At 42.2% G+C, this 19,604-nt stretch overlaps 1 long non-coding RNA gene across 1 annotated transcript; it reads right to left on the minus strand.

Moving 5' to 3' along the window:
- Positions 1-446: 446 nt before the first annotated feature.
- Positions 447-4,580, minus strand: LOC311232691. The gene is made up of 3 exons (XR_014619963.1): positions 4,413-4,580; positions 2,193-2,498; positions 447-1,368 (listed from the first exon to the last, which is right to left on the minus strand). It is a non-coding gene; the product is annotated as an uncharacterized lncRNA (long non-coding RNA).
- Between the last annotated feature and the right edge of the window lie 15,024 nt (positions 4,581-19,604).

A 19,604-nucleotide genomic window follows, 5' to 3' on the forward strand; every position in this document is an offset into this window, starting at 1 on the left:
CATTTAAAAAGCAGCTATGTGGGTTAACTTGTACCAACAACACTGACAAAATGTGAAATCTGTACCACGTCCCGTTTCTGCAGTTCAGCTGAGACAGAAACGCCCCCTACTGAAACAAGCCATTCTGAATAGGGAGGTATAGTCTGACGTCACTGGTTGTTCCACCCGTATATAGGGATTTATCATTGGGAAAATGGATTATCGGCTATTGTAACAATTCTGCTGCATGGAAATTGAAAAGCTTTCCATTTTTGCACAAAATGAGTTCCCTTCTATCACTAACATTATTGTTTAAAAATATTTGGTTGAAATAAAATTTCGCAATATTCTTTTATGATTAATTGGGAATATTTTCATGTTGAGCTATAGATTGTGGATGAATAAGCACAGAAAGGTACACCATGCCAATGTTAATGCTTTATTTGTTTTAAACGAGGCGACGGCCAGGTATCATAAAAACAAGCAATAAGCATATACCCAAACATTGAAACATATATGCCTAAAAATATACAATACAAAAAAACTGCTAGAGGTAAATGCATGAGAAAACATGATGACAACATTTTACATAATTAAAGGTGCTATATAGATAACATTGTATTTAGCCCTAACCACTGGCCAGTATGGCTACTACCATAGTGTATTTATACTTGAATCATTGTACATAATAATACTGTAACACTGCACATGCATCAGATTAGCACTATTACTCAGTAGTACTCATTTATATATATTCCAGTTTAATCACTTGTACATTGTATAATATTGCTCTCTGCAGTTAGATGCCAACTTCTTTTCGTTGTACTGTACTTGTGCTGTATGATGGCAATACATTTAAATCTAATCTAATATAGTTTTGCTGTTTTTCTTTTGCCCCCCATTGACTTCAATTAATCAAGTATAGATACTGTGTTTGGATTCTCTGTGTCACACAAACTAATACGATTTTTTTTTTAACGTTTAATAAGTAAAGGGTTTTATTTGAAATAGATGAGAGGAAAGTACGTAAGAACTGCTCAAAACAGATAAAGACGAGATGTGCATGATAAACGGCCAAAATCTGTATCATATGTGTAGAAAAAAAGTATAACATTATAATAAATCTGAGATCATAAAAAAAAAAAAAAAATGAAGTTACTTATTATTCTCTAACAATTTGCCAACACTACATTTGCATCAATGATTTGGCTGGTGTCCTGCTGCAGTTAACTAGTTAACTAGTGAAGTTAACCGGTCCATTAAAAGTGTTGCCAGTCATCTGATGAGCAGCGACCTTTGCACCACTCTGAGCAGAGATTGAGTGAGGAGCAGGAGGACGAAGAGCAGAAGAGGAGCCGGCGTCTCCTCCTCCCACGGCTGCCTGTCCACCTGGAGGGGAAGGGACAGAAACGGGGCATCAGACATGGAGAAATAGAGCCGGGTACATGAAATGACTCTTGAGGAAAAAAAGAACAGCCCTGTCTGACCTGCAGAGTCTATAGGCTAAATATCATCTGTAAGAAGTAGGGATGCACCAAGCAGCCGATTCCCATTCTGAGAACTAAACTTGAATTTCATATACGAAGACGAGCGCCACTCGCTTTGACAACAAATGACCGCATTCAGGATAACGAATGCCCCTTTTTTTTCTGTGTCAAAAATGTAGAGAATCAAGTGACTTTCCTTTTTATTTCTCTGACTTGTTAAAGGTGCTATAGATAACAATGAGCCACTAGATGTCCCACTACTGGAGCTCCAGCATGTCTCAACTATAGAAGCATGTTTATCTGCAGATCAGGTGCATTCCACGTGGGGAAAGAGGAAGTAGGGAGGGGAATAGGGGATACATGCACGCACCATGTAAACAACATTCATTTTGGACCCGCCAAATTATTTTTTAATGATAAATACATAAATCAATCATTTATTTGGAGAAAAAGCAATACTTTTATTCTGCACCTTTCTAAAAGCTCTGTGGGAGTATTATTTAGAAAAGAAAAATGATTAATCTACATACAAATTAATGTTATCTGTAGCACCTTTAAATGTTTCTCTTGGTATACTGTATCAGGTTTTACTATTGAGGAAATTCTCCTGATACCCACTATACCTTTTAGCCTATATGGCCCTATATCCGACACCGATATCGGTGCATCCCTCATAAGAAGATAATTGTACTGCTATAATACTAAATCTATAGAGAACATTTGTACCTCTGGTCACTCTGGTTCCCTTCTTTAATTTATCTGCAGCATTGTGGTGGCCCATCTCCTTCAGAATCTCAATAGTGATAGTCACAGCCCCCTCTTCGTGGTATCTGTCCACCATTGCATCCACTGTGTCGTCGCGCCGTCTCGCTCCCTCCATTAGGCCCCTGGGAATGGGTTCAAAACCCTCCCATGTTGAATGAGTGAGGTGCCATTGGAACTTCTTCACGTCGTCACCAACCATACCCTCCAGTATAGCCAGGAGCCTCTGTTCGGTCATCGTAGATCACTGGCCACGGATGGGAAACCAATCTGTAATGTCAAGCCACATGTTATGGGGGAATACAGATACATGACAGCGTATATAGGTCTTGCTGTGGAAATGCGCAACATGTCATCTAACTAGTGCGAAATGAATAAATCACGTTCAAAATATAAATAACTTCTCCACCACTGTTTGTGATTCTGCCTAAATCAATTTTTTTTAAAGCAGCTGAGTGCGTGCTTCACTATAGTCGCATTTGATAACTTTCGTCTCTCTCTCTCTCACTCTCTGTACGTTCAATGATTTGAATTTAATTGAGAGTGTTTTGTGTGTGTGTGTGTGTGTGTGTGTGTGTGTGTGTGTGTGTGTGTGTGTGTGTGTGTGTGAATGTACTATAGGCTATCTTTTTACATGGATTAGGGCAGGCTAATAATTACTAATGAGCTTTAACAATCCTGATTTCTTCAAAAGGAAGATATTGATTTACATAATCTTTTTTCAAGTCAAGAAAATACGATGAAGCTTATCTCATTCTTGGCGAGATTTCTCTCAATAAAAAAATAAAAACACACAGTTCGAGTGTCTATTGAACTGTTTTGTTATATATGTTATTATTCGAACAAAGGGATTACACATTTCATAATTGTTTCCACTCAGTTTTTGGTTATTGTTACAGAATGTTATTGTTAAGTGGGACTCGCACAATTTGATATTGATGTTATTTCAATCAATTTAAACTTGGTCCATTTCATGACTATTTTGTTGGGCGAGGGGGGGGGGGGGGGGGGGGCCCAAAACATGTTGGTCCTCCAAAGGGGGGCCTGACAGAACAGGTTTGAGGACCACTGTCTTAGAGAGACCAATGATCTAAACCCCCTGACTGATTTTTTTTTTTTTTTATCCACTTTTTCTCCCATTTTCTATATTTTCTCCCATCCCAATTTCGTATCGTCCAATTCAACCCTCCCCTGTCACAAACGCTGTTTCTTGCCTCCCACAAGCCGGCTGCAATGTGGACTAAGTCATACATAGCACAAGTCCCCTCCGGTACTTGAGGTAACAGCAGTCGCATCTTTTCACCTGCGCAGCTCGATCTCTCAGTGGCGAGGAGTAACGCGTGGGAGGCTCACGCTGCCCCCGACACTTCCTGATTCTACTGCGCAGGCGCACCAACCGACCTGTAGGAGTCGCTGTCCACAACGCCCGATCCCCACCCATCAGTTTCCCACCCCCTAATACGGCCAATGTGTATTAGTATGAATGACCAGCTAAACTGAAAGCAATGTGGAGCGCTGGGCTCGAACAGGCAAGCCCAGCGTCTCCGTCATTCGTGGCGAGCGCCTTGCCCACTAAGCCATGTAGCCGCCCACCCTGAGCACAACATTTATAGGAAACAGGCACTGGAGGAAATCAGAATGTTGCATCAACAGCCTGGTGTAAGATGGTTATTACGCAGATATATGGTTGAATACAAAATATAGGCTGGCCAAGGAAATGGGTAGATCAGTGTACTGTTAGTACCTATAGGCTAGACAGGTCAGGCAACACAGAACTCATAAATTATTATAAATATTATTATGAGTCATAATAACATTTAAAATGCGCATAAGGCTAGATCTAAGCTTGTTTTAGAACAAAACACACTATGAAAATCCTTGAAAAATACAATATGGCTACACAACAATAAAAAAAGTCTCCAATCAAGGGCTCTCCAACGCGCTCTCTTACGCGCGCTGCGTAAAGTGCCTATTATAGTGCCGCCATTACCACATGGGGGACCCTGATGGAAACAAGACAAACGTCTTTCTCAGGTCTGCATCCCCTTAACAATTGTATGTATTGAGCCGTACTGTATTGTACCCATTCTGCAATCTGTTAAATAAAGTTTTCATTCATTCATTCATTCATTCACAATAAAGCACTACTAATATTAGAGCAGTTTGAGGGGAAAATATACTTACTTGTTAAAAGTACACGACGCTACACAATCTCCAGAGGATGACGCAGACGCACAACTGCAGCGAGTAGATGTTAGTTTCGATTTAAAGTTTCCGGGAAACTTCTTGACTGAAATGCAGAGAGACTCTGTGCGCAATCTGCGCGTGCGGAGGTTGGGAGTAGGTGCGTAAAAGTGCCGATGGACTGGTCTCTCCGCCTTCAGGGGACTAATAGGCGTGACTGAATTCCACACGTTTGGTCGAAAACTCCACCCACTGCTTCCTCATCGGACTTCTCTCTGTGTCCTGGTGTGTGTGTGTGTGTGTGTGACTCACAAACTGAATGCGCTAATAAGACTTACAACAACAAATACAAACAACACAATACAACAAATAGCCTATATGACACGAATCGGAATTGAGTTTGGTGTGAAAAGAACAACTTAACCGTTGTACCGTCTTTTACTAGTACTCTGCTATAGTGATCTCCCTTGCCTATATTACTAACTATATGCTAATTATGTCTAAACTACTATGCACTCAAGACTGTAGCACCCAAGTTCGAAGAACAATTTTACTGTTAATTTTACTCTGAAAGTCCAGAGTTGCACCCGAATTCCTGCTGACTTGTACACAACTTGTAAGTCGCTTTGGATAAAAGAGTCAAGCTAAATTACTAAAATGTAAATGCTATGTAAAATGTAAAATGTAAATGCCCCCCCCCCACCCACCCACCCAACCACCTCCAATGTACAGTCCCCACCCACCCCTCCTACCCAACCCCCCCCCCCCCCCACTCCTACCCCCCCCCCCCACTCCTACCCAACCCCCCCCCCAACCACCTCCAATGTACAGTCCCCCCCCCACCCCCACCTACCCAATCCAATGTACAGTTTCTACGCCTAATGTATATACTCTTTTCTTTCTGGACTCTTTTTGTATCACAAACAGTACTGTAATTGCAAATCTGGTATGTCATAAATGTATAGATGTAGCAGTACTGTCTATCTGTATGTCATGTATGTCATATATGTTACGATGAATTGAAAATGGGGGACCCTGATGTAAACAAGACGAAAGTCTTTCTCTGGTCTGCATCCCCTTAACAATTGTATGTATTGAGCTGTACTGTACTGTACCCATTCTGCAATCTGTTAATAAAGTTTTCATTCATTCATTCATTCAGATGTTAGTTTCGATTTAAAGTTTCCGGAAAACTTCTTGACAGAAATGGAGAAGTATGCAACTGCAGAGCCGCAGAGCGGCGATCTCAGGACCGGCGGTCTGACGGCTCGGGCACATTGAACGCGCACGAATTTCACGCACGGGTTCCTAGCGGGATCGCGCGCCTGGCCAGACAGCAGTGTGCTAGGGAGAGTCCGACTTCTTGATTGATTAATTGATTGATTGATTGATTGATTGAAAAGTTTATTAACAGATTGCAGAATGGGTACAGTACAGTACAGCTCAATACACACAATTGTTAAGGGGATGCAGACCAGAGAAAGACTTTCGTCTTGTTTACATCAGGGTCCCCCATTTTCAATTCATCAACATATATGACATATACATGACATACAGATAGACAGTACTGCTACATCTATACATTTATGACATACCAGATTTGCAAATACAGTACTGTTTGTGATACAAAAAGTGTCCAGAAAAAGAGTGATACATTTGACGTAGAAACTGGACATTGGGGGAAGTTGGGTAGGTGGGGTTGGGTGGGGGGGGGGGGGGGGGGGGGGGGTAGGGGACACACACTGTACACTGTACATTGGAATACTGACAAAGCCATACTTGGTAATTTACTGTACAACTGGGTTAGGACATTTGTAGGGGCCAGTTTCGAATTGCAGTGTTTTTGAAAGTGGGTAGTGATTCACATTCCTTTACAGCTTTGGGTAGGGCGTTCCACATTGATGTGGCATAATTACGAAACGTGTTTAGTCCCTTGTTTGAGCCGAATCTGGGTTTAACATGATTTGTGGAGCTCCCTCTGGTGTTGTGATCGTGGTATTCACTGACCTTTGGGAAGTATTTTGACATGTACATGGGTACCTTGGTCGTGTAGTGTATCTTGTAGACCACCCAATGGCTGAATTGGGTCACGAGACCGCCGCCATCTTAGCGCCAAATGAATATAAATATAGGATTGATTGATTGAAAACTTTATTTAACAGGTTGCAGAATGGGTACAGTACAGTCAAGATATTGTGTGAGCAAAAGTATAGTTAATTTACTCATACAGCTCACAGTGCGACGAAGTGCAATACTCCAATTCAGCCATTGGGTGGGAGGCGCTGCTGAGCGGTCGCTAGACCGCCGGTCTGCGTCTATTTTTTTACCAACGGATTTCCAGTTCCGCGTTCGCGTTCTGCGATCTGATTGGCCACTGACGTTTCTGGTGCGATCTGATTGGACACTGACGTTTCTGGTCATGTGACATGTGCGCCCAATCGCGTGACGCCTGTGTCTTTGCCCATTTCCGCCTCGAACGGCATGCAAACTACCTAACGCCTAGTTTATCACTGGTTAAGCTTAGGCGACTCTTTCGAAGTTGGTTAAGGTTAGAGTTTGGAATCAGGGCTGGTGTTCTATCGCCCTGCTCCAAGACAAACTCTAACCTTAACCAACTTCGAAAGAGTGCCTAAGCTTAACCGGTGAAAGAAACAGGCGTCACACGATTGGCCGCACATGTCACACGACCAGAAACGTCAGTGGCCAATCAGATCGCAGAACGCGCACGCGGAACTGGAAATCCGTTGGTAAAAGTATTGACGCCGCCGGTCTTCGCTCTGAGGCTCTGCAGTTGCATACTATTGGAGAAATGTGGAAGATTGACAATCCAGAGAGACTCTGTGCGCAATCTGCGCGTGCCGATGGACTGGTCTCTCCGCATTCAGGAGACTTATAGAAATTAATATGTGCCATAATAACTGGTGTTATTTGTCTAATAGCCTTCAAAAATATACCACAGTATACAAATCAAATCAAAATTTATTTATAAGGCCCGACAACACACGTTAATGTCCCCATGGGCCGTACAGGTCTTCTTTAAACAAGTCAAGAAGAAAACATAACAATAAGTCAAGAACAGAACAAGAACACCATAAGGTCCAAACATTTTTAGATGAATGCAAATAAATGAAAGAATGCAAGCACTCCCAGACATACCCCACGCGAAGGTAAGGAAAAACTCACTAAAACCTAACAATAGGGAAAAAAGCTCCACAGGCAGTGTGGAGGAGAGAAACCTTAGAAGGGCCATTCAAGGGGGGATCTCCCTTCTTAGATGTTGGTGATAGTAGTGTTGCAGACGGACAGTTGGTAAGCATGCACTCATGGAAGTAGTGAAACACAGATGAGTGCATGCAATAGCAACTGAACATTTTGAAAGATTAAAGATAGAGCTAATAGCGATAGCAACTGAACATTTTGAAAGATTAAAGATAGAGCTGATAGCGGATCTATTTGAGGCACAGGGGCGGCGCAAAGAGGGTCACGTCCTCCCCGTCTTAGTCACGGGACATTCAACACTCCGGTCATTGCTCAGGGACAGCCGGAGACAGGGAGATAGGGGGCGGCGCAGAGAGGGTCGCGAACTCCCCGACATCATCGCGGTACATCCGGCACTCCGGTCACCACTACGAGACCTCCGGAGACAGGGGGGCACGCAGAGGGGGTCGCAACCTCCCGGCCTTCATCACGGGACGTCCGACACTCCGGTCAGCACTCCAGGACAGCAAGTCATAGGGCGACAGGGAGACGGGACAGGCGTTAGACAGCTCATGAGATTGTAGTGGACGGACATTTCATTTCATTTCAAACCTTTATTTATACTCGTGAAAGCACTGAGGTTTCCCTCATTTACAGTGATGACGAGTTAACAAAGGACACAAATATCATAACAGTTAATAATTACAATGAATTACAATTACTACAATGATGGATTAAAAACAATTACATGATTCAGTACATCAGTCAAGTGCAATGCCTTTAAACTCCATGAATGACGGGAATGTTCAAGTCAAGTCAAGTCAAGAGTTTTAATTGTCACGGCATACAGGTATACAATGAAATGCGGGTGGTCTTGCCCGCAACGATGTGCAATACAGTGGTACATATAATAGAATCAAAAGAAGGAAACAACATTGTGCAGTAACAGGTAGCAGGTAACATGGAGTGACATCTCGGTATCTGTACATAGTTATTTACAGAGCATATGGGACATGCTAGTTAGCTTTGGTAGTGCAATACACTGTTCCTGTTATTCTAATTTAAAGTGTCCTTTCCTTTGGCCATAAGTGTGCGTGTGTGCGACATGAGTGTGTGCCCGCTCATGTTAAAGTGTTAAGTGGCTGCTCGTGTGTGAGCGTGCACAGTGTGCGTGTCGTGTGTGTGTTCATGTGTGCTTGTGTGTGGACAGTTCAATGTTCTGAGCACTCAATGTTCATTGTTCATGGCTCTGATGGCCTGGGGGAAGAAGCTGAGCCTAAGCCGCTCTGTCCTAGTAGCTGGGGTTCGCAGGCGTCTGCCGGACCTCAGCAGCTGAAACAGGCTGTTATTGGGGTGGTGAGGGTCTTTCATTATCCTGCAGGCTCTGGATTTGCACCTCTTGTTGTATAGAACCTGCAGGGGGGGTAGTGCAATACCCGTGGTACGCTCGGCTGAGCGCACCACTGTCTGTAGGGCCTTCTTGTCCTGTGCCGTGCTGTTTCCATACCAGACAGTGATGTTTCCGGTCAGGATGCTCTCTACAGCTCCTGAGTAGAAGGACTGGAGTATCTTTCCCGATACTCTGAACTTCCTTAACTGTCTCAGGTGGTAGAGACGCTGTTTCGCCTTCTTTACTACTGTGTCTATGTGTGTTGACCATGTCAGGTCCTCTGAGATGTGGACCCCCAGGTACCGACATAGCAATAGATACAAGTGGTAAGCATATATGTGAATGGAGTAGATATATGAAGTAAGCGTATTATGTGAATAGAATAGAAGTACTTAACCCAGCAATGAAACCGCGTTGACTGTTAATCTGTTAACAGTCTGTTAATACTGTTAATCAGTTGACGGGACCACGGACAGACGACGGTGAATAACTGATCCAAGGCCTCGGAGGTGCATGTAGAGCAGTCACTACAATCTTGGCCAAGACCCCGAGGCATCCATCACCTTAGTCAGCGCCAGGAGACGGGCACTCAGAGAGATAGGGGGAGGGGGGGGGGGGAGGGGGGGGGGAAAGGGGGGGGGGGAGAGTTCCCATGTTTGTGGTGCTGAAAAAGAGCAGACATGTAGTACCCTGTAGTGCCATGTAGTACCATGTCGTACCCCGTAGTGCCATGTAGTACCCTGTAGTACCCCGTAGTGCCATGTAGTACGCTGTAGTACCCCGTAGTACCCTGTAGTGCCATGTAGTACCCTGTAGTGCCCTGTAGTACCATGTAGTACCCTGTAGTGCCATGTAGTGCCATGTAGTACCACGTAGAGCCATGTAGTACCCTGTAGTGCCATGTAGTACCATGGAGTACTCTGTGGTACCATGTAGTACCCTGTACCCTAACTAAACTAGACAGATTAATCTAAAGGTCAGTCCCCGACCAGGTGAGATCAGGGTAGGTTGAAGGAGAGAGAGAAAAGATGAGTCTTAAGCAGGGATTTAAAAGCTTCGACAGAGCAGGCGCCCCTGATGACGGCAGGTAATTTGTTCCACAGGTAGGGAGCGCGGTAGACAAAGGCTCTGTGGCCGGCGGATTTCTTTTTAACCCTAGGGGTCGATAGAAGCCCCGCATTTTGTGAGCGCAGAGCACGAGCGGGCGAGTATCGGGAGATGAGATCGGATAGATAGAGCGGTGCAAGCCCATTTAAAATTTTGTAGGTGAGGAGTAGCACTTTAAAGTCAGAACGGGCTTGGATAGGAAGCCAGTGTAGGGCGGACAAAACTGGTGTGATGTGATCAAATTTTCTAGTTCTAGTTAGTATCCGTGCAGCCGCATTTTGCACGAGTTGAAGATTTTTGATGCTTGAATTAGGTAGGCCTGAAAAAAGTGCATTACAGTAGTCCAGACGTGATGAGACAAAAGCATGAATCAGGGTTTCAGCATCAGCCAGAGTTAAAATGGGGCGTATTTTTGCGATATTACGAAGATGGAAGAATGCAATTTTGGTGACATTTTTTATATGTGCATTAAATGAGAGGGAGGAATCAAAAATGACTCAGAGGTTTTTTATGGTGGAGCTCTGGGATACATGACAGGTATCAAAGTTGAGGGAGATGTCCTGAAACAGGCCTCTGTGGTTTGGGGGGCCAACAATTAACTCAGTTTTATCTGCATTAAGGAGTAGAAAGTTTTGCGACATCCATTTTTTTTTTTTTTTTTTTTTTTTATATATCTTTCTTCCCCTCCTTTTTCCCGATTTTTCTCCCATCCCACCCTTCCTGGTTGTTGCGTACTTTCCCCTACTGTTGATCCGGGAGACCGGAGACTGTCACATGCTTTCCTCCGACGCATGTGCAGCCTGGGGCAGGCCAACCTGGCCGCGCAGGTTCTCACCGGGGAGAGTGTAGCGTGTGGGAGGCCACACTATCTCTCCTCAGTTCCAACCCTCGCTGAGCAGGCGCCCCGACCGAACTGTAGGGGTCGCTGTCCACAACGCCCAGGACCCACCCTTCAGCTTTCCCACCCCCTGATACAGCCAATTGTATCAGTGTGAGAGGACAGCCAAGCTGATAGCAACGCCGGGAGCTGGATTCGAACAGACATCCATTTTTTGACGGCAAGCAAGCAGGCCTCAAGGTTTTGTAGTTGGGAGGAATCATTTGGCTTAATAGGTATATATAATTGGGTGTCATCAGCGTAAAAATGAAAGTTTATGCCAAATTTGCGTATGATATCGCCGAGGGGTAGCATGTAAATCGAAAATAGCAAATGGCCCAGGACAGAGCCTTGTGGGACACCACATTGCACTGGGAGGGTCTCAGATGTTAAATCATTATAGACCACGCAGTGTGTTCTATCAGTTAAATAGGATTTAAACCAAGCTAGTGCGAGACCCCGAATGCCAACATGATTCTCAAGCCGACCTAGAAGAATCGAGTGATCGATAGTGTCAAAGTCTATTGGATCATGTGCAGCAGCACCCTCACAGCCGTAGATACAAACAACCACTTAATGCTAAGGCTCTCATGATGTCTCATCCACATTCATTCATCTTCTCCCCTCTCTCTCTCCCATGAGCTCAATGTAACGCAGTGGTCTATCCTCCCACAAACAGCTCATCGAACTGTAATTAATACAACACAATTAAGCGTTCAGCACCCACGGTTGACATTTCACGGAGGACAAGTTCAAACTAATTTGTTCAAAATGCATTCATGGAAGACAATTTTGGGATATGCGCGAGCGAGATTATGTGCAAAATTAATGTTAGCATTGCTTTATTTGTTGTTGGTGAAATGCCCCTTCAATATTTAGGCTGCATTGATTTGGGCTAATTTGATGTAGGATTCAGGAAAGCATCTATATTAATGACCAAGAACATAGCTGTTGACTATATATCATGCATGACCTAAACTATATAAGAAGATTAAATGCATTTATTAAGGAATGCCAATACTCTGGCATGCATGGGTTGGGATTGGGAAGCAATAGTTTACAAATAAAGATACAGTACATGTCAAGTTAGTAGCTTACACTTACTGGGAAATGTTAATCAAAACTGCATTCATCCCATTCACCTTATTTTTTTCCTTTTTACTTTGAAATCTCAAACTAATTATGATTTGTGACACACTCTTCTCATTTCCCCAAAACAAACAGGGCCATCATATTATACTTTATCTTTTCTTTTAAAGGTCCCATATTGTAAAAAATTGCCTTTTCCAGTGTTTTGCATTGTTTTCAAGCAATCTTCAGCCTATTCCTTTTTTCGGTCATTGAGTTTGGATTTGGTGTGTGAGCTTACTTTGAATATGTACATTTGTGATTATTTATTATTATTATTATTTTTTTTTCTTTTCTTTTGAAAGTCCACACAAGTGTGTTTTTGATTGATCTGTAAACAAAGACTGAAAATAAACTATTCATCATCAAAACTATATTCATCATCATCATGTGGGGGCGACAGTGGGTCGGGACTGGAGAGCAGTCGTCTGGCAATCCGGAGGTTCCCGGTTCGATTCCCGCTCCTCCCGGGCAGCATGTCGATGTGTCCTTGAGTTGAGCAAGACATTTAACCCCTAATTGCTCCCGATGAGCAGGTTGGCACCTTGCATGGTTGCCTCCGCCGTCAGTGTGTGAATGAATGGGTAAATGTGAGGAACAAATTGTAAAGCGCTTTGGATAAAAGCGCTATATAAAAAAGCAGCCATTTACCATTTAAAAAGCAGCTATGTGGGTTAACTTGTACCAACAACACTGACAAAATGTGAAATCTGTACCACGTCCCGTTTCTGCAGTTCAGCTGAGACAGAAACGCCCCCTACTGAAACAAGCCATTCTGAATAGGGAGGTATAGTCTGACGTCACTGGTTGTTCCACCCGTATATAGGGATTTATCATTGGGAAAATGGATTATCGGCTATTGTAACAATTCTGCTGCATGGAAATTGAAAAGCTTTCCATTTTTGCACAAAATGAGTTCCCTTCTATCACTAACATTATTGTTTAAAAAGATTTGGTTAAAATAAAATTTCGCAATATTCTTTTATGATTAATTGGGAATATTTTCATGTTGAGCTATAGATTGTGGATGAATAAGCACAGAAAGGTACACCATGCCAATGTTAATGCTTTATTTGTTTTAAACGAGGCGACGGCCAGGTATCATAAAAACAAGCAATAAGCATATACCCAAACATTGAAACATATATGCCTAAAAATATACAATACAAAAAAACTGCTAGAGGTAAATGCATAAGAAAACATGATGACAACATTTTACATAATTAAAGGTGCTATATAGATAACATTGTATTTAGCCCTAACCACTGGCCAGTATGGCTACTACCATAGTGTATTTATACTTGAATCATTGTACATAATAATACTGTAACACTGCACATGCATCAGATTAGCACTATTACTCAGTAGTACTCATTTATATATATTCCAGTTTAATCACTTGTACATTGTATAATATTGCTCTCTGCAGTTAGATGCCAACTTCTTTTCGTTGTACTGTACTTGTGCTGTATGATGGCAATACATTTAAATCTAATCTAATATAGTTTTGCTGTTTTTCTTTTGCCCCCCATTGACTTCAATTAATCAAGTATAGATACTGTGTTTGGATTCTCTGTGTCACACAAACTAATACGATTTTTTTTTTTTTTTTTTTTTTTACGTTTAATAAGTAAAGGGTTTTATTTGAAATAGATGAGAGGAAAGTACGTAAGAACTGCTCAAAACAGATAAAGACGAGATGTGCATGATAAACGGCCAAAATCTGTATCATATGTGTAGAAAAAAAGTATTACATTATAATAAATCTGAGATCATAAAAAAAAAAAAAAAAATGAAGTTACTTATTATTCTCTAACAATTTGCCAACACTACATTTGCATCAATGATTTGGCTGGTGTCCTGCTGCAGTTAACTAGTTAACTAGTGAAGGTAACCGGTCCATTAAAAGTGTTGCCAGTCATCTGATGAGCAGCGACCTTTGCACCACTCTGAGCAGAGATTGAGGGAGGAGCAGGAGGACGAGGAGCAGAAGAGGAGCCGGCGTCTCCTCCTGCCACGGCTGCCTGTGCATCTGGAGGGGAAGGGACAGAAACGGGGCATCAGACATGGAGAAATAGAGCCGGGTACATGAAATGACTCTTGAGGAAAAAAAGAACAGCCCTGTCTGACCTGCAGAGTCTATAGGCTAAATATCATCTGTAAGAAGTAGGGATGCACCAAACAGCCGATTCCCATTCTGAGAACTAAACTTGAATTTCATATACGAAGACGAGCGCCACTCGCTTTGACAACAAATGACCGCATTCAGGATAACGAATGCCCCTTTTTTTTCTGTGTCAAAAATGTAGAGAATCAAGTGACTTTCCTTTTTATTTCTCTGACTTGTTAAAGGTGCTATGAGTATAGATAACAATGAGCCACTAGATGTCCCACTACTGGAGCTCCAGCATGTCTCAACTATAGAAGCATGTTTATCTGCAGATCAGGTGCATTCCACGTGGGGAAAGAGGAAGTAGGGAGGGGAATAGGGGATACATGCACGCAACATGTAAACAACATTCATTTTGGACCTGCCAATTTTTTTTTTTTATTATAAATACATAAATCAATCATTTATTTGGAGAAAAAGCAATACTTTTATTCTGCACCTTTCTAAAAGCTCTGCGGGAGTATTATTTAGAAGAAGAAAAAAAGATGTATCTACATACAAATTAATGTTATCTGTAGCACCTTTAAATGTTTCTCTTGGTATACTGTATCAGGTTTTACTATTGAGGAAATTCTCCTGATACCTACTATACCTTTTAGCCCAGTACTTGAAATATATATTTTTTAATATTTTTCTTATTTTACTACAGTTTTTATTCAATTTTGTACTGTAAATAGTTAAAACGTATAATAAATAATAAAGTTGTCCCCCGAAGAGCGGGGGAAGGTGGATGGAGTGCCCTCAAAAAAGGTCCGGGGAAAAAGAGGGGGAAAAAAATGTTGTTAGTTCGGAATCTTGGAACTTGTTTGACTTGTTCTAGCGACTCGCTGGTAACACTCTAAAGTTCTTCCAACATTTACTGAATTTAAGTGTATGATTTCCAATCACTGTGTCAACTTGTGACTGTTTTAACTAATGTTTAAAACATTTTATAGCTCATTCTGCTTATTGACTTCCTGAAACGTCTAATTTTAGAATTGTATACCTTGTACATTTTATACAGAATCAGTTACCGTAAGCCCATTCAAGGGTATGATGATGACGTCAATGTTAAATAATATCTGTGTAGGTTAGTTAATTTGCATGCTGTAGTAGTAAACTAAGCTTACTTTAGCCCAATTCTGAATTAAGTGGGCGCGTTCTTCTAAAGAGTCCAATTTTATAGAAATACTTTTATTAGAAATACTTTTATTATCCCGTGGGAAATTTGACACTTACATTTGACACTTATGATTCTGAAGAGGACTGAAGAAGCCCCACGTTTTAAAGTAGGCTACCTTAGGTGACAAAAACGAAAGTGTGACTCGAGGCTGCCACGTTGCAGCGAAACTCATCTGACAATGAAACGAAAGGTGTAACCGGCGCCTAATTACATAGGCCTACTGCACCAGAGATAACATGCAAGTCAATGTAGGTAGGCTACGCCTATTCTCATGCATGAGGCAAATTGTGGGGGGGAAGTGGGAACTGTCTCATTGATTTCGCTGCTTCAAAGCCGAGGAGCCAAACCAGTAACAAGTTCCCTTTTTTTTTCTTTTCTTTTTTTTACTCGTTTATGGTGTACTATTTGTCAAATAAACAAATCTAAACATTGTGCATCGACAAAAAAGCTTTAATAAAATTGAGCGCGAGTAACCTAAATGATGGAGAGGAGAGAGAGAGATTTGATTGATTTTGGGGCTCATTATTACACTTATTGGACCGAAGCCACATTTCCCGAGTCTAATTCAAAATGTATGAACCTGTACTTTTCATATCGTGCCTGCGGCCCTGGTCACATAATTTCCAAGGCAAAATAAATAGGTCTAATTCTAAATAATTATCTCATATAGCTGAATGAATGAATGAATGCAAACTTTATTTAACAGATTGCAGAATGTGTACAATACAGTACACCTCAATACACACAATTGTTAAGGGGATGCAGACCAGAGAAAGACGTTTGTCTTGTTTACATCAGGGTCCCCCATTTTCAATTCATAGTGAAGAGCGCGCTTTGCTGTGTGGTAACCTTGACTTCATAATTTCATGATTTCATAATCAAAAATGTTAGATTAACCCAGAAAACTGAAAGTATCTGTAGTGATGGTAAATAGTTCATCACACAGAGACTCTCAGAGTGATGGAACAAGCAGCCAGTCCAAACCCCCCCAGGAAACCGAACACCTAGACATGTGACAGTTGAGCACAGCAAGAATGGACCAAACAGCGGAAATGCCTCTGTAAGAATGTGGTTGCAATAATAGATTACAAAGTGCCAGTTTGGTAGATGGGGTTTTTTGGGATGGCTCTGGTGAATTGAATAGTATTAACCTAAGACGCACTGACTATATTGGGTTAATATTATATCAACACAAACACTATTAAGGCAGAAGTCACCAGACCTCATCAGTTGAACACCACCAGGCGACACCTCTCATGACGACATTGTTTACTCAGTCACACACCACAGAAAAACGGTGACTACAGCACTAAAGACAGTTGTCTAACCAAGATTAGAGGTCACAGGAAACATAATTGCATTATATTAGTTTAGAAATGAAAAACAATGTTGGAATAATAAAACAAGAGTATAGTAACCTATTAGAAAAGTAACTTACAGAAGAACCAAATAGAAGGAATGTTAACATGAGTGATTCATTCAAAGGAGGCCACAGTCCAACCCCCCCTCTGGCCAAAAAGGAGGGGGCTACCCATGGCTGTTACAGACACATACGACCAGGAGACACCAAATGAGGACTGCCTGTGTTTAGATACTGGTGATTGGTGGAACTAGGTTAAGAAAAGTGAGGTCATGAAATCTATAAGTATAAAACAGTGGGTTTTGGTGAGGAAGGCAAGGCCAGCTCAGGACACCCGCCACACACCGTTACTCAGGGGGTCTGAGTCTGCGTCCTCCATCACCCACCAACGACCATGGTCTACTTTGTCCCTATGTGAGTAGAAACTGTATATGGAATAATGTGATAAACTAGAGTAAGATGCCTATCTTAGGCCCAGGTTTATCATGTGGTGACAGAGAAAACTATGGTCTTATTTCATTAACATAACATGACTAAAATGTATGTACAATACTGTCTTTTGATGTAAAAAGCCAACGAGGGCTATTGTGATTTACCTGCATCAGATCCTTTTGTACAAATCATGTATTGTGTTTGAAGTGTCCTGTGTGTAACCAATGCATTATGCCAATCTCGGCCCACGCTGCAATTAAATGAATATTGGACCATAGCTGCTGGTTGTCGGGCTGTATACACTTATTCTCTACTGGCTAAATTTGGGAGCCCAGATGAGGACCATTGTTTCTATCACACTGTGATCTTTCCCTTCCTCTAGTTAACAACCTCACTACTGTGCTGTAATTAATGGATATTCATGTTGTGAATATACAACAGTTAGTGCCGTTTTTAAGACCCGTTCTGATTTGTTCACATAATGAGCATGCAGAAAAAGAACCGGGAAGTTGGAAATTTGCAGTACAGTGAGAGGCTGTCTGGAGGATGAGAGAGACGTAGGGTGAATAGGAATATTGATGGTCGTGTATAGCCACAGTAGGGCCCAGGGTGGATATGTGTATTGTTTGCTTACAGGACTGGTGGTGATGTTAGATTAGGATGTCCGAAACTGAACCTGCTTATTTTGAGTTGTATTACAGTGAATGCGAGCAGCGTGTTTGTGCAATATCGTTGTGAGCAGGAGGATGGAACTTGCGATTTTTTTTTTTTTTTGATTATATAAGAGCGGCAGCCGACGAAGAGTTATTAGTCATATTTGAGGGGTCCGGCGTAGGAGCAGTAGAACGGAGATTAGTCACAGATAGCGGGAAGTGGGACTGTGCGTGACGTAGTGGTTCATAAGAAGGGTAAAGAAACGTAGTCAGATCTTAAAGAGTAGAATAAAAGTTCCGTGGTGAAGTTCAGGGGTAGCCTGGTTCCACGAAGAGAAAAGAGAATAGAGTAGAATAAGAGAACCGGGGTAGTACGGGGGTAGCCTGGTTCCACGAAGAGAACAGAGAACGGAGGGTAGAGTAGAATAAGAGAACCGGGGTAGTACGGGGGTAGCCTGGTTCCACGAAGAGAACAGAGAACGGAGTGTAGAGTAGAATAAGAGAACCGGGGTAGTACGGGGGTAGCCTGGTTCCACGAAGAGAACAGAGAACGGAGTGTAGTGTAGGGTTTAGTTTAGGTAAAATATTTAAGGAAAGAATGTAGTGTAGTGTATGTTCAGTGATCATTTTTTAGATGAGAAGTCGGCTTACACAAGAATCCAAGGTTAATAGCGTTGCGCCATGTAATCGATGTCTCGGTTTGTTTGTATTTGTGTATTTGTGTATTTGTGTAAATTGTATGTGATCAGTAGCAAGCTTGACGAAGGTTGCTACGTTGTGACGTGAATCGGATCAATACTAATCCGGAGCGAATCGTATTGGAAGGTTGAGGCTAACTAGTTTAGCTTGGCGGAGGAGATGCGGTATTCTAGAGATGTTAGAGCGCCGTTGTGAAGACATTTGCGAAACGCTGTGAGAGAAATTGTTGTTAGAAGGCGAGTCGATGCGTTCGTTGCAGTGATTGGGGTCGTTTTAGTGGTTGTATATGATGCGATAGAAATTGTGTACAAGAGTAACGTGAATGACAGAAGCCGCAGGATGATGACGTCATGGTTAGTCATGGTGAATGAAAGAAGTCGCATGAGGATGACGTCATGGTGTTGAATGGAGAGTGTGTAGCGTTCACGGCGCGTGCGACCAGGCGGAGAGACGGGTAGGAGAAATGATTAATGTTGATCTGTGTAACGGCGTTGGTATATGAGAATGTTTTTAAATTCTTTTACAATAGTTTGTTCTTTTAAAGTGGGTATTTAGACATGTGTAAGTTGTTTATTGTTAGATTGGTACTGGGCGGAGTGAATGGATGTACGGATCTTGAACGTGGCATAACTTGGGGCTTCCGGGATCGCATGGAACCTCGCGTGGAGCTGGCTAGGCTATTAGCTTGCATGCGGCGGTTTTGTGAGTTTGCGGGCGACATATGGGATGATTAGAGTATGAGAAATGGTGTTTTGGGAGTAGTATTGGACGCGGTAGGATGTCGTGCCATTTTTATGAATGTCGTGGCAGATTTTAGTTGTCGTTGCAACGTTATGGTGACGCTACTGCGCATGCGCGATACAACGTGGATCAATGCATTCGTAATTCGTAATTCGCTCAGGGGACAGGAATAACGGGTGAGAGGATATTCTATATTATGTATTATGGTTATATTTGTATATTGTGCATTGTATTTATGTGTACACAGGGGTAGAGATAGGTGACTTATCAGTGGT

This window comes from Notolepis coatsorum (genome assembly GCF_963971535.1).
Source record: "Notolepis coatsorum genome assembly, chromosome: 7".
In the NCBI taxonomy this organism is placed as follows: Eukaryota; Metazoa; Chordata; class Actinopteri; order Aulopiformes; family Paralepididae; genus Notolepis; species Notolepis coatsorum.